The 6,000-nt window shown below is 41.8% G+C and overlaps 1 protein-coding gene across 4 annotated transcripts in view; it reads right to left on the reverse strand.

Annotated features, from left to right (window-relative positions):
* CEP128 (centrosomal protein 128) overlaps nucleotides 1-1,451 on the reverse strand; it is a 376,345-nt gene extending 374,894 nt beyond the window's left edge. For all 4 annotated transcript variants that reach the window (XM_046647430.1, XM_046647432.1, XM_046647429.1 and 1 more), the window contains exon 1: nucleotides 1,319-1,451. The gene's annotated coding sequence lies outside the window, so the exon portion shown is untranslated. The remainder of the gene's footprint in view (nucleotides 1-1,318) is intronic.
* Between the last annotated feature and the right edge of the window lie 4,549 nt (nucleotides 1,452-6,000).

Consider the following 6,000-nt stretch of genomic DNA (forward strand, 5'->3'; position numbering starts at 1 on the left):
TCTCAAAGCAGTCTGTAAGAATCCACGCAAAATTACCCACAGAACTGGTAGCTGCCCACATAAAAGTAGATCTGGGACTACACTGATAAACCACTTCAAGGAAAAACGTATTCTGGAAAAGTTCATCAAAATAAACTGTCGAGAGTTTAAAGCAAACCAGGTCGTGCAATGACAGAGAGGACATGCTGAGAAGCCACAGGTATGAGGCATACTTCACTATTCTAACAAAACAGCAATCTTCACCCCATGACATGATTCAGAGACACAACCAAATTTCTCTTTGCCAATGTGAACCTGCCAGTTAATCTTCTACCTGTGCTGTCCAACACAGTCGTCACTAGCCCTAAGTGGCTCCTGAGCTCTTGAAATCTGGCCAATTCAAATTTGACCCAACAAAGTGAGTGTAAAATATACACCAGATTTTGAAGACTCAGTACAATTAAGCAAAAAAAAAGATGTAAAATATCTCAATAAGTTTCATATTGACTACATGAGAAAATGTTGGACATATTGTGCTAAATAACTTACTAAAATTCATTTCACCAGTTTCTTTTTACTTGTTTAAAGAGTACTAGAAAATTGAAACTTTCATGTCTGGCTCACATTATATTTCTATTAGCACAGTTCTGCATAACTCATAAAAATAAATTACAAATACTGAGCATTTCCACTGTGCCAGACTCTGCGCTGGATACTTTACATAATACTTGGGACAACTCTGCAAAGCGATTTTACTGGACTTCTGCAGAAGTGATAAGTTCCATTAACCCATTAAAGCATGCAGCTGAAATTCAACGTCAGGTGTTCCTCTGAAATAACTCAAATAAGTGACTGCTAACAGCTAACGTTGGGGCAACTCCCATGTTGGCAAAGGAGAGAAAGGTCACTGATACAGCGCCCCCAAGGATAGCAAACTTTTTTGTTAACTATAGAACAGGTACAAAACGTCAAGTTATATCCCAGGCCAGGCAGGGAAGCGCCAGAATGACGCCAATCTCCTTGACAGCTCAAGACTCGCAGCTGCTAGCGGCAGGACAGGCTGCTCCCCCAAAAAAGGACAACGTAGTTCAAATTCCCTGGATAATTTGGCTAGGACCCGTCTGTGGACACCCATGCCGAGGGAGGGGGTCGTCGGGATGCAAGGCCCGCCGTCTCCCCCGACCTTGGCACACACTCCACCCATCCACAGCCCTACCCTAGATCTCCGCGCAGCTTTGCTGTCCCCACCCCTGGGACGAGAGGAAGTGGGACCTAAAACGTCTACGATAAGATAGGGAAGTAGTAAAGAAAGGGCGAGGGGGCGGTTGGGGGCAGGTACCTGAGATAGAAGAGGACTCCAGGTCCTTAATGCCGGATCATCGCCGAGGCCCCACCCGGCTCCCGCGGCCACCAGTGACCCAGAAGGTGCAACTGACCAGACGCTGCGGCGCAACCGACTCTGCCGTCGCCAGACTCGCAGCTATGGCAACTTGAACTAGCCGCCCAGCCGCAGCAAGTGTACAGGACCCCGCTGCTGCCGCTTGGCCCTCTGGGAGTTGTAGTCCGTCTCATGCTCAAAGACAAGGAGTTAATAATGGAGAGAGGCCTTAAGAGAAACGACAAGTCCCAGCATACCATATGACTGGTCTTTGGGTGACTTTCCCGGAAGCAGATAGATTAGCGGGCACCCCAGTCCTTGTGCCGCGCCCTCTTGCCCTGTTCTTTTTTTTTTTTAAAGGGCAAGTAGCTTCTATAAGAAGCAAACACCAGATAGTGAATTACAGAGGTGCCCTGGCTCTGACTGTAATTTAATCAGAGAAGTCTAAAATATTTGCTTTTAAAAAAATAAGAAAAATTCAAACTAGTTGCAGTAGTAACATAGACTACGTTTCTTTTACTCCTTGGGGAATAGGGAAGCATAATTTCCAGCAGTGAAGCGTAAAAATCCCCTTAACGCCAGAGCCTAATGTCTTTTTCAAAGGCTCGCAAATTCTTAGAACTGGAAAGGAACAGAGAAGATTATTCAAACCCTCTAGGCCTGGAAAGAGTAAGTGCCTTGCCTAAGATCACATAGCTCATTAATGGCCAACCAAACTGGTATGAGGCTGTCACTTCATGATGGCTGCTACTGTCAGTCTAGAGTGTCATCTCCTCAGTCATTCTAGAACTTGAAAGAGACATAGTCCACTCAGAGAAGTCGGTTTCAGTCATGAAAAAGTAATAAAAACCTCAACAAAGAACTGAACTTAGGAAAAGCTAAGAAAAAGTGAAAAATCAATTTAGTCACTTGGAACTTTGTTCCCTTCTGTTCTGCCAAATAGAGCATTGATCTTTTCCTCCTCAAATTTTATTTTATCTGTGAAAACTTTCCTGGCTACCTCAGCAAGAGCTAGATCAAATTAAACCACAGAGGTTTCCTGTGCTAATAATTCTGTACTGTGATTATCCATTTCCCAGTTGGTCTTTTCCATTAGACTCTAAGCCCTTCGAACACAGGGAGCTAACATTTTAAAGTCATTCTCTCTCTCTTCTCAGCCTGTCCTCACTTCACATTCTCCCTTCATATCTCTCTCTCTCTCCCTCTCACGTGCACACATAAAATCATACATAATGTATTCGAATCATTCAAATATTTTCTCTGGCCCACACTGAAAGGTAAATGTTATTTCATATGTAGTTTGAACATAAAATAATTCTTCTAAAGACCTACCTATGTATTTGCATCTCTCTATCTTCAAGCTGCTTACTCAAAATTGTCTTCAATATACTCCACCTGACACAGAGATTAATATAATTCAGACCAGCCACAAAATTGCCCCAAATGCATGTAGAAGCATAATAATAATTCAGTTTATTTGTTGACATTTTAATTTTTCATAACAATTGTGTTCATTCATTCAATTCAGTGAACATATGCCAAATATTTCTAGGACCAGATGATTAGATACTGAAGATGCAGTAAAAATGAGGAGATAAACAACATAATTTCTGCCCTCGTGTTGCTCAGAGTCAAGTGAGGGAAATAGATGTAAACAAATTATTACAAATCGGGATGATAGGGTACTGCATTGCCTTCTATGGATGGACAGAAAGGAGAAACTTTCTGAGGAAGTGATATCTGATCAACAGCAGGAAGAATGACTACCAGAAAAGCTAATGTAATCTTGGGTTACATTAATAAAAATTGAGCGTGCACAACCTCTCTTCACCGGTCCGACCATATTTAGAGAATTTGATTAAATTCTGGTCCCCCATTTTTAAAGTGATATTAACAAAATAAAGCAAAATCAGAGGATAACTGGGAGTGATGGGTAGAGAATTGGATTTGAATTCATTATGACCAAGAATTTTTTTTAATTTTTTTTTTTTTTTTAAAGATTGGCACCTGAGCTAACAACTGTGGCCAATTTTTTTTTTTCCTGCTTTATCTCCCCAAATCCCCCCTGGTACATAGTTGTATATCTTAGTTGCAGGTCCTTCTAGTTGTGGCATATGGGTCACCGCCGCAAAGTGGCCTGACGAGCGGTGCCATGTCCGTGCCCAGGATCCGAACCCTGGGCCGCTGCAGCGGAGCGTGGGAACTTAACCACTCAGCCACGGGGCCGGCCTGTATGACCAAGAACTTTTAAAATACATTATTAAATTTATAGCAGCTTCTTGTCAAATGGTGTGTTCTCCATCCACAGATGTGACATCCAGAAAAAATATAGTGAAGTTGCGTCATAGAATCTTTCTCCTTCTTAATAATATAGACAAAATAAGAAGCCAATAAAAAAGATTTTACACAAAATGTGCCTTGTAACTCCCAAATGACATTTATTGTTTTTAATCACTATGGCAGACACACATTATCCAACCTCAAAACCACGCTCAAGCTGAATTACCTGAATTTAGAGTTGGAAAAATCCACAAGAAGTATCACCCGCAGTATTCATCTTTTGCAAACGACGTAGAGGCACAGAGAGGTTACAGGATGTTTTGGTTGCTAGGACTGCCATAATAAAATACCACCAAATGCCTGGCTTAAACTGACATTTATTTCTCATAGTCCTGGAGGCTGCAAGTCCAAGATCAAAGTATCAGTAGGTGTGGGTTTTCCTAAGGTTTCTTCCCTTGCCTTACAGATGGTTGTCTTCTCTCTGTGTCCTCACATGCCCTTTTCCCTGTGCAGGCAGGTCCCTGATGTCTCTCTCCCTTTTTAGAAGGACACCAGTCATACCAGGTTAGGGCCCTACACTTATAACCTCGTTAAATCTTAATTAGCTCCTTAAAGGCCCTATCTTCAAACATAGTAACATCAAGAGTTAGACCTTCCACATATGGGATGGGTGAGGGGAGGGAACACAATTCAGTCCATAACACATGATTTCCCCAAAATTATACCTATTCAGGTTAGTGTCATCAATGATCCTCCCACCACATGGTACCTTGATAAGGGTAGATGTGCAGATATTTTTGACATGCCTCACCCATATTGCCCTGTTACTGGGAATGATCCTACCCACGGCTTTGGGCCGCTGAAGCCTTGTTTATATTATACAAAGCTCCTACCTCTCTAAGCATGGCTGACTGGACAAGGGGTAGATTCTTGAAACAATTTGCACCAGTCATGCTCTTTATCCTTCAAGGAATTAAAATTGGGATTCAATCATCCAATTGGTTGCCTGAATAGTCTTGAGATACAGGTGCAAGCTGAGGCTGGTACAGTAAGGTAACCATCTTCATCTACATTCAAGGAGAATCTGAAAAACCTAATCTTCAGAGAAAGAGAGAGACAAATGAGTAATGCAGTAAGAGTAAGCTGTGCCGCCCCAGAGGAAATAAGCCTAAGAGAATAGAACCTTGGTTCCTGACAACTTCCAAGTCCTTGGCTCTAATCCCTTGTTATTCCCACTTGTATGTCCTGTACTTGTGTTCCAGGCAGCTGGAGGTGGTGAAATGCACAGACTCTGGAGCCAGACCACTAGGATTCTAATTTTAGCCATAATACCCATCAACTAAGTGACCTCAAGCAAGTACTTAATCACTTGTGCCTTCATTTCTTCCTCCACCAAATGTGGATGATAAGAATAGTACATAATGTATAGAGTTGTTCTGAGGACAAAATAAATTAATGTGTGAAGCATTTAGCCCAGTACCTAGCCCAAAGTGAGCACTCAGCATATGTTAGCTTATACGTACTAGGATATCCTAAAATGTTAGTTCCATGAACATTGAGACCTTGTTTATTGTTTTGTTCTAGGTTCTTAGAACAAAGAGTATACCATGTTGCCTTGTGATGACTTCCTTTTTGAAACTTAAGATATATCCTGTTGATTGAAATCCAGAGCCTTGACTAAGATTACATCAATGAAGCCTAACTGCCCAGCCAGTGAGATCTGAGGTACTAACATCACATCTAGTTTTTTTGAGCAGTTTAATCAAAAACACTCTTGAACCATACCAAACATTAAACATGTAGACAGGCTAACCAATAAAGAGGTTCTGGAATCAAGCTGGTCTGAAATCATTGGAATGATCATCATAATCTGACTCATCTAGGATTGATAACTGTAGAGAAGAGAAGACAGCTATTATAGAAGAAGCTGTTGGGAGGCAGACACAGGCAGGGCTATTTCAAGTAGAAGGAGCAGAAGTTGTATTTCACCAATACTTGCAAACTCATTCTATTGTGAATCAACAGCAGCAAACTAATTATTTCCATAGCCTGAACCTAGCTGGCCTGCCCATTGGTATTAAAGGGAGGATGTCCCTCCAAAAGCAGCCTACATTTTGGCCAGGGTTTGTCCAGCACAAGTAATGACGATTTATACCATTAGACTTTGTGTGGTTCCAGCTAGCCCCCACAGATAGTCAAGCTCCCTTGTAATGTCGCAGGACAATTATAAGCCACAGGTCATATAAGAAAGATGGAGCACCAAAGTGGATGCTATAGGCAAGGTAAAAGAGACATCCCAAACATCCTGATTTGTTAGAACTGAACAGAACTACTTAAAATTCTCTCTGAGCCAAGACAGTGGT

Source organism: Equus quagga, chromosome 20 (assembly GCF_021613505.1).
Source record: "Equus quagga isolate Etosha38 chromosome 20, UCLA_HA_Equagga_1.0, whole genome shotgun sequence".
In the NCBI taxonomy this organism is placed as follows: domain Eukaryota; kingdom Metazoa; phylum Chordata; class Mammalia; order Perissodactyla; family Equidae; genus Equus; species Equus quagga.